At 44.8% G+C, this 9,999-nt stretch overlaps 1 long non-coding RNA gene across 1 annotated transcript; it reads left to right on the top strand.

The window, feature by feature from the left end:
• The first annotated feature begins 715 nt into the window (after positions 1 to 715).
• Positions 716 to 3,274, top strand: LOC121850653. Its single transcript, XR_006085698.1, has 2 exons — positions 716 to 938; positions 2,931 to 3,274. It is a non-coding gene; the product is annotated as an uncharacterized LOC121850653 (long non-coding RNA).
• The last annotated feature ends 6,725 nt before the right edge of the window (positions 3,275 to 9,999 follow it).

Raw genomic sequence — 9,999 nt, 5'->3', positions numbered from 1 at the left:
GTTGGGTTGTATGGTCTGCATGTGTTCCAATCTGTCTTTTGTTCCCTTTTTACTTAACGATTGTCGGAGGCATTTATGTAATTAGCTGACTTGAAATTACATCAGCAATAACCAGGCAAGAACGGCAAATAATTTCTCAGACACTTCTTAGTTTGCAACAGGGAATAGCTTAGCGCAATGTTAATAATTTATATTCAAATCTGACTTTCAAACTGAGTGACTCTACCACTTTGGGTTCACAAAATGCAGTAAAAAGTCACTCCTGGACAAGTACAAACTAAGCCAAGCATAGCTTTATAGTAATAATAGTAGTAGTAATAATAATCCTTGCATTTGATACAGCACCTTATCAAGTTTTCAAAACGTCTCAAAACGCTTCATGTAAAGTGAATTGACTGTATATTTTGAGGGCGAAACCCAGCAGCCAAACACCGCGCACAGCAGTGTCCCGCAAACAGTCATGGATTGAGTGACCAAATTGTTACTTTTTTTAAGGGATTTTTACCCCAGGGAAAAGCAATTCGCTAATCGACTAACAACCGGGTTCCTACTAACTGCTGGGTGAAGAGGCGCGTGTGTGGAGTAAGGAAACTTGCCCAATATTTCGCCCTGCCCAAGAATTGAACACAGGTCCTCTCGCTTGCTTGTGGCAAGTGCTCTAACCACTGAGCTACAGGACTCCACGAGACTACCCAAGGCTTAATTAGAATGAGGTACAAGAGAGAGCCATGGACCTGGACCCAGCATTAATCATCACCATCAGGAGAAGATGGATAACATAGAACTGGTTTAACAGAGAGGAAAAGGTACAATGTCATTTAATTCCTTTCTCCTTCTTTTCAGGAATACAATTCGTACGGTTGGTGGGTTGGAGAGCTGAAAGGTGTCGTTGGTATTGTCCCAAAGGATTATCTCATGGAAGCTTACGAGTTGTAAAAGTAAGTGCATGTAAGCCTCGTACCAGCAAAATACCAGGGGCAATTTGTGTGTCTGCGGTCTGTAACTGAGGGGGATCTCGGGAATGGTGCACAGATTCACTGGACTGACTGACAGGAACATCTTCCACACGTTGGGTGTAAGAGGAGTGCGGTCACTGGCTAGTGTAGATGGGGATGTGGGAATCAGTGGGGACAGGATTAGGGGTACTGATTCATCAAGGACATGACTGTTGTTGCTCAGAGGTGTGTGATTTGGTCATTGTTAAATTGAAGCAAACATTGCGTTCTGTGGATGGCACGAGCATTTTGTGGGGGTCACTGCTACCACTACTAACGCCTGGTTCAGTTTTACTGACACCCCTCCCCTCGCGCTCTTCCCCCCCCACCCCCCCATGCTGTTCCACATCACCCAAATTGAGTGTGTTGCTTTTCCTTTATCACATGACCTCGCCACCCCACCAGTAGCTTGTGCTGAGGCTGCACTTACATTACAAAAGGAATTAAATATTTATTGCTGTGGAGCCACACAGCCACACCTGCAGCGCAGGCAGAATGCAAGGAAATGCACACTCTGTATCGTCTGAATTCAGTTAAACTGCTCACCGGCTGATGGTTAAAGAAGGTAATCGCTTCCACAGTTCAAAAGGATAGAGGATAGTGAATATCAGTGTCAGAGCAAGTACAGTGAAATACACACACACTGTACCTGGGGGGACACTTTCCGTGGGCAGATATAACTGCCCAATCGCAGGGTAAACAGCAGCCGACCCCCGGGGTAAACAATAACCTCGGCCCCGAAATAAATACCACCACCACCACCCTCATCCCTGGAATAAACAGCTGCCCGCCTCCCTCCCCCAGGTGAGCACCAGTCACCAGTCTCATTCTGAGCAGCTCTGACCTTCAGCACACTGTGTGTGGGTGGGGGGTGTTTGCTTACACCCCTGAGTGCAACTCTGTGCAGACCCAGTCACTGAAGTGAGCATCACTGTACAGGAAGTGTGCAGCTTGCCTGTTATTACCCAAAACTATTTCTCCTTTAAGTTGTTCCATGCTCTCAGCACCCCCAGGGTCCAATTGGAGAGACATCTGTTCCTGTTCCACTTGTCCCCAGTTCCAGCATATTGTGGTATCATCTGGTGTAACAGAAACAAAAGATTGTGTACTGCAAAAAACAACCACAAAGCTCTTCTCCCTGACAAAGGGTACTGCTCGAAGAATGATAAAATGGTCACTTGAACTCCACTGGCTCAGTTGATAGAAGCACTGCGTGTTGTGAGTCTGAGCTAGACAAACAGGGAACGTTTCAGCTTTGAAATGTCGCTTTGGTGAGTTAGCTGAGCTCAGCGAGGGCATCAGTCAGGGCTACGATTGGCCTTATGCCTCCTCAATTAAAAAAGGAAACATCAGCCAGGGTTCCTGCTTCCAGTCGATATCCAGTGACATCCTCCCAGTGGAAGGCATGTGTGTGGATGTGGTGAGGATATGGGGTAAGGACAGGATTGGGTTCACTACAACTCCCTGCAGTTGAATATCCTGTCAACACTCACTATCTGGGTCCACACATGAAGAATGGCCACTTTAACTATGTCCTGGAAATTGTCCAGTGCCATATCCAGACCTTTGGAAACAAAGGGAGCAGAGGGAGGGTTATGATAAATAATAATAATCCTTAAATTGAATATAGGTGTGAAACGTAAATGTCTCAAAATGCTTCAAAGTTTCTGTAAAAGGCTGTGTATTTGTAGGTGAATGCAGCAGCCAAATTAGGGCGCAGTGATTTCCCATAAATAGCTGCAATCAATAATCAATTTATCTGGAGGATTGTCGATGGGGAATAAGGAGATATTCCTTTCGGATCTTTAACTTGTATTTGATTGTCCCAAGCACTGGAGTGGTGGTGAGGGAAAAGAAAGTGCTGACTTGCAGTGACCTGACAAGTGTTTACATCATCCCATTCTATTTTCTTTCCTGTTCTTTCTCTTGTTTCAGCTCTCTCGCTGTGAATTGTTCCCAAGCACGAAATGTACTCTCCCGCACAATTCAACGCAACTTGCTTTATTGCCTCTCAGCAGCCAAACGCCTTGCACAGCATTCACACAGTGAACTCAGGCCCCACGCCAAGAAACGGGAAGCAAGACACTTTCAAGAACTCCAGTAAGCCCTCGTCTTCGTTCAGAGCACGCTGAGATCCTCCAGCAAAACCACAATAAAGCTATTTTATACTCAGCATACCACACACCTCCTGGTGTTATCTCACTGAAACCACAGAATTCTGAACTGACAGTAGTGGAAGGTATCAGAGCTGTTCTCTCGAGTGTCCTACACAATGTCTGTTATAATGAGCAATGAATGTGCTTCTTTATAGCAGGGAACGAGCTGAAGGCAACATGTGTTTGCGTCCATCAGAGGTCTCCTGAATCCGGAAACCATATTGGTTTCCAATAAGCCTTATTAACTATCAGCATCCAGAAACTCTGCCAATATGTAACCAGTGTTGGAGCCAATCCAGTGCGTAGGTGGCATTGTTCGACCAACATCAAAACTGTCCTCTTCTTGGGTAGTGTGCGTCTCTTTCAGAGGCCTATCAACTTATTGGGAGCATGCAGTGGTTCCAAGGAGCAGGCAAGGTCGGTTTTGGTAATTAACTATCACGCTAGCTATGTTTTTGTTGTGTTATTTTGGAATATTCTTTGTGATACACCCTCCGGGTGAGGGTATAACATCATGTGGCCTCATGTAAAACAATTTCATCCTGGATCTGATTATGAACCTGAATAATAATGTTTTCTCCTAAAATTGTTGGCCTGGTATCTTACTAAATGCCTATTCCTGGACTGTTAGTATCAGCAGGCTATAGACCATGGATTGGGCGCTTGCTGACACTGACAGTCCATCTTCATACTTGAAGAACAGCCACACGAGTGAGGTCCCGACTGGCAGCATCTGTGCAACCCACCCACACACAGACACCACACACACACCACACACACATACATAGACACACATACACAGACACCACACGCACATACATAGACACACACACACCACACACACACACCACACACATACATAGACAAACACACACACACTCCTCAGGGCTCATTGTTCAAATCAAAGCATCCAAAAATACCAAAGAGATTAATTTTAAAAAAAGGTTGTTTGTTACGCTCACCATGCCAGTGGTTGCTGGTCAAAGTGATGCTGAGCTGGGTTTCCTCATGACACCGTTGAAAAAACGCACCCAACTAGTCAACTGAGCTGTGCAGATCAAGACATTCCAGCTTCAGTCCATGACCTCATCTCACAACACTTGGGCTACAATTGACTTCCGTAACCCTGGGTTAAGAAGTGGAAAAACAGGCCAGGATTCCCGCTCCTGATCAACATCTAGAAATAAAGTGCGAGTGAAACAATGGCGTCCAGGAGGCCCTGAGCAACTAACAAAATCGCACTCATCTCTGCAAATTCATATCACGCACATCACACTGTTAATCATCCAACCAGCTTGTCGTGGGCTTGAGAGAGAGAGAATTGCGACACCTGATGGGACAGTGTTTCAGACAGATGTTGAAGCTTATTTGGAAATCTCAAGTAGAAAATAAAAAACATAATGAAACATTAATTTAAACATTAGAGCAAGCAGCTAAGCTGTTCTGTCTTGAGCAGCGCTGGTGGGCAGATTTTGATTTCCCACTTGCTGAACAAGATCCATCACTTTGATATTACACTGTGCCTCGTTGCAGTGATGCTGCTCGCTTCCATGAAAAAGAAGCTGAGAATAAAACAAAATGTCTAAGTGCCATCGGAGACTGTTCATATCGGAAAAACACCGAGAAGTGCCTACTCTCTGTGTCCGGAGTTCTTCCCAACTTATTTGACAACTAGGAAAATAACCAGAGAGGAAATTCATAGGCAGCGAGAAATCTGGGATTTATTCCAGATGCGAATTGAGGGGAATTTCCAAGGCTATTACTGCAGTAGGGATAATCTGCATTGACCATAGTGACCATTGACCAGAGGTGCTGACACCACGTTACAATGGCCCGAATGTTCAGTGTTTTGTTTACAGTGATGAGACAAATCTCTATAGGATTACAAGGCTTGTCCCTCCAATAGAACCCTCTGTCTATCCCAGTTCCCTGCTTTTTTCCTATGTCTTCTAATATTCTTCCTCAGCATGCAGTTATCTCATTTTGTTTTAAATTCCCCCCAAATTACGTTGCTCCACAGCAACCCCAGCAAATCATTTCTTATTCTGATACCCCTCTGATCTGGGAGAAAATAATTCTTCCTAATTTCCCCTTTCACTCCCTGAGTTATAATCAAACAAATTCACACCCTCTTGTCCTCAATCTTCTACCAACCCAATTAGTTTCTCACTGCTTATCCACTCAAACCCTTTCATTGTGTTAAACATCCCTTATCCCTCAACCTGCTCTCATGGAAAATGTGCTAATCTCTCCAGCCTTCCACAGCTGCATCTTCTCACCTGAAGATTCATTCTTGTGAATTTGTACTGCACCCTCTCCATATCTATTATCCTTTCTTTACTATAGCACCCAAAACTGCACACAATACAATACCAATTTACATAGGGCTTTTCATGTCAGGAGGACATCCCAAAATGCTTAACAGAACTGCTTGAGCACCCGAGCCGGGGATGGGAGCCAAGTGGGTGCGACAGGAAAGATGACCAAATGTACGGTCAAATATGTAGGGTGTGCGATTGAGAGGAACAGGGAGTCGGAGGACTGGCTGTGTATTTTGTGGGTGGATTATGTATAAAGGGATTTCTTATTATATGTTCTGAAGATGAGCATCATTGGGGTAGGCTTGGAGCTGAGTGCTGGCATGAACTTCTACACAAGATACAGTGGCATTAATCACTGATCAATAGATTTCAACTGATATTTGCATAGGAACCCCCCACCCAGACTGCTTGAAAAGTACAAATAGATGTTTCCTAGTTAGTTCTAACTGCAGGTGAGGTATTTTCTTGGATTTTATTAAAACACAGAAATAAATCATTGGAGAATGCAGTTAATAGGCTGAATGCAATACGTACACCATGGCTGTAATTAGCTTGACCTGCTGTCACAGTATGTTAAAGTTTATCAAAAACATGCTAGTTTTGTTTACAGAGGGCCAGTTCTTTAGTCTTTCCCGAGTTCCTCATGTCTTAATTCCCCAGCTTTGTCCAAGAGGCTGTGCAAGTGCTTCCCATAGGACTTTAACATTCCGCCCCTTAATCCACCACAGGGACACGAGCTGGGCAGCAACGTCCCAGCGTTGGACTGAACTCCACTTTGTGAATGGACTTTCTGAATGTAATAATAATACGCAATTGCATTCGATATAGCACCACCTTATCACATCGCCAAGATGTCTCAAAGCGCTTTATTCACAGGAATTACTGTACAGTAGTGACTGTATCCATAGGCAAACGCAGCAACCAACTAGATCACAGCAATGTCCCACAAACAGCCATGATGTGAATGACCAATTATATCTGATGGATTGTTGGTCAGGACAAAATAGTGTGAACAGTGCATTTTAAATTCCTATAAACTTTTCACCAACTCCTGTGTCTCCTGATGCAGTCATTTGTTAAACTTTACAACCTCTTTCAGCAGCAGCAAAATAAGCTTCAGAAGTTATCATAACCCTCTCCCCCACTCCCATCCCACCTTCTTTTACTTTCAGTCAGGTGTGAAGGACTCAGATTTATCATCACGCAGTAGATACAGCTCCTTCTACACGGTCCCATCCAGCCCTCAGGTCAGAGAAAGCATGAGTAGAGTCAAGTTCCCTTTTAACTGCCCCATCTGGCACTCCGAGGTCAGATGGTCTTTTTCATGTAAACCATCCAAACCCTCGATAAGAACAGAATCCTTGTAACTTACTCCGAAAGATGCATTTCTGGTTAGATGTTGAATTGCCCATTCTCAGCTGCAGCTTTGTTCAGGATACATCATGACCATTAATTATCTGGTGTCTGCTCCCCAAGCCATGTGGCTCACACCTACAGCTGCTGCTGGTCCCAAACCCAGAGCCAAACACCCACATGAAACCTCAGCACTGCAGATTATAAATAACGCCCGATACCAGGGAGTGATTTCAGGACTCGACTCAAATCTCACAGCTCATAATTACAATCCACTCGAGTTCTGCTCTCAGAACCATCTGAATCCGCGATTCGATTACTGCCTGGTAATCACTCCCAGTAACCATTATTCTTTATTTAAAAGCAGGAGAAATTACCATAAACAGTAAACAAGTCAATGTTTTACTTCCTGGAGTTTGTTCTGGGGCTGTTTTGCACATAGCTCTTCGTTACATCAAAGTCTCACAACAGCTTTGTTTGGCTCTTGTTTTTCAAAAAAAAAACAAGGATTGTAGGCAAAATGTTCTATGGTTGTCGTTTTTATTTCTTAACTGTTTGTGCCAATTTCCTGCTGCCAAGCTTCTGAGCTGCCATCGGGCACCCTTTGGTACCTCAGCCAAGGATCCAATCCTCATGTGTACGGTCGGGGGGTGAATGAACCAGAATATTCAACTGCAATGGGGGCACAGCAACCGAAAGCCATTCATGACCTCAACACACCCATTTTTCAGCATAAATGACTGGATAATAATCAGAAATTGTTCACTCAGAGGGTAGTGAATTTGTGGAATTCTCTTCCCCAGAAGGCTGTGGTTGCTCAGTCCTTGAACATCTTCAAGACTGAGGTTGATAGATTTCTAAAGGATAGAGGGATTAAGGGATACGGGGATAGGGCGGGTAAATGGAATTAGGTTAGAAGATCAGCCATGATCTTATTAAAGGGCGGGGCAGGCTCGAGGGGCAAAACTCCTGCTCCTACATCTTATGGTTTTATGGTCTAAGTATTATTAACAAGAGGAAGTGATCTTGTGACCAGAAACCTACCTGCCCTCTTGGACAGTGACTGTCGTTCAGGGAGACAAGTCGTTCTGACAATTCCTGCTTATACAGTTCAGACCGCTTCTTGCTAAAACAGCAAAGAGGGAAAAGTTTTAATGTTCCGAAAAGTGCAGAAAAGAGTTGTCGCACCTACTGCCTGCTGCTCCGCTGTTTTAAGTGCCGGGAAACCACAGAAATGAACTGTGAGATCTCCACCTGCTGGCTGTTGCCTCAGTTCAGTTTTTGGATAAAACTGCAGCATCGAAACCCAGGAGCACGAGGAACAGGAATCAGATTGAGGTTGGGGGTGTTATACAGAGCGTGGAACATGTTAAAATTCAGTGGATCCAGATGATGTTCCAGAGGATTATTACTGTCATTTGAATCATAGATGCTTTCAGCGCACTCCTGCTTCTACTACATCTGTTATTTAATGCAAAATTTGGGGGTATTTCTAGTTGTGTTGGTTTATTTAGCTGCTGATGGTGGAATCAACAGCCTGATTGAATCTCCTGCTTTGAAATAGGAAATATTGTGTAGGAATAGCAGCGCTTTATCAAATGCAAGGATTATTATTATTATTATGAGGAATAACAGCCCCTGTGTGTATATTGCAGGGATCAGCAGACCCCTCTGCTCGTTCAGGTAGACGTTAAAAGCTCCAGTGGCACTGTTCGAAAAGAGAAGGGAGTTGCTCCCAGTATTCTCGTCAAGATAAAATTGGTGAGTCGCTTAATAGCTGTTTGAGGGACATTACTGTGCACAAATTGGCTGCCACGTTCGCCTGCGAAATACACAGTCACTACACTAGACAGTAAATCCTGTGAAGTACTTTGACGTTATGATGATGTGAAGAGGTGGTATATTACATGGAAGGTTTGCCTTTAAGGTAGTGGGAGCATGGTCTTGGCAGGCGGGCTTTGTGCCACTCTGGCCCCACCTTCTGGAACTCTATCCCGCAGTCCCTCCGCCTCGCCCCTTCCCTTGCCACCTTCAAGACCCTCCTCTTCGACCGTGCCTTCGATCCCCTGCTTCCCTCCCCCACCCCCACCACCTTGCCCTCCATCCTCCCCAATCTCGCCCCCCAGCTCGGGTCCAAAACTCTGTCCGTCCAGCGCCTTGGGACGTCCTCCCGACGTGAAAGGCACTTTACAAATGTAATATTGTTGTTGTTGTTTTGTTTATATCACATGAAATGTGAGTTCCTGTGCACAGCACTGTATGTTGTAGAGAATCGCGGTTGGTGTGTATACTGTGGAGAACAGTGACCTCTATGTACACTATTGGAGAATAGCAGCTCCTGTGTATATTGCAAAGTACTGCGTACAATTGACACTTATATCACACCATTCACATTGCAAGGCATTTTACATAGGCTCGGAGTGGGTGAGGGGAGCTGAAGGGTTGGGTGGGGGGGCGGGGGCACGGAGATGACTGAAAGCACTGCCAAAGAGGCAAGTTGTTAGGTTGGTTTTGAAATTGGGGAGCACGGGGGCACGTCAGAAGGACTCCTTGATGGAGTGAGTTCCAGAGAGCAGGGGCAGCAAGGCTGAAGGCACACCCACCAATGGTGGGGCACACAGTGCAAGGGACGCTAGCCTGGGTGAAGGGCGCTGTATAAATGCAAGTTGTTGTTATTGACATGAAGCGGGTCAGTGCCTGCTGACTGAAGGGTGCGACTGGGTCAGTAAGTTTGCAGTACATTACAGAGGTTACAACCCCGATGTATTATAATGAATAGCATCTCTTGTGCATAGAGAATGGCTGCCTGTATATGTGTTGTAGAGAATAGTGTCCTCTGTGTGCATTCAAGTGCTCCCGGACACTACCTCTTGAGAAGGGCACTATACGAATGTAAGTTGCTGCTGTATTACAGAGAAGAGCAGCCCCTGTGAGCGTATTATAGAGCACGGCAGCTCCTGTGCATATTGCCAAGAACCACAGATGACAAGGTTTAGGTTGTGACCCACTTATTGTGCAGAAAGTTTAAATTCCCATTGGGGGCTGTGTTACATGTGAATTCCGTTGACTTTCTGCCTGTGGCAATTTGACATAAATGTGTTTAATAATAATAATATTTTTTCTTCTTCACAGCTATTCTCATTTTTTCTTCCCTTCACACCTCTCCTAAAAGGT

Source organism: Callorhinchus milii, unplaced genomic scaffold (genome assembly GCF_018977255.1).
Source record: "Callorhinchus milii isolate IMCB2004 unplaced genomic scaffold, IMCB_Cmil_1.0 Scaffold23, whole genome shotgun sequence".
Taxonomy (NCBI): domain Eukaryota; kingdom Metazoa; phylum Chordata; class Chondrichthyes; order Chimaeriformes; family Callorhinchidae; genus Callorhinchus; species Callorhinchus milii.
Note: the sequence above shows the minus strand (reverse complement) of the source record. Positions and strands in the feature narration are given on the sequence as shown.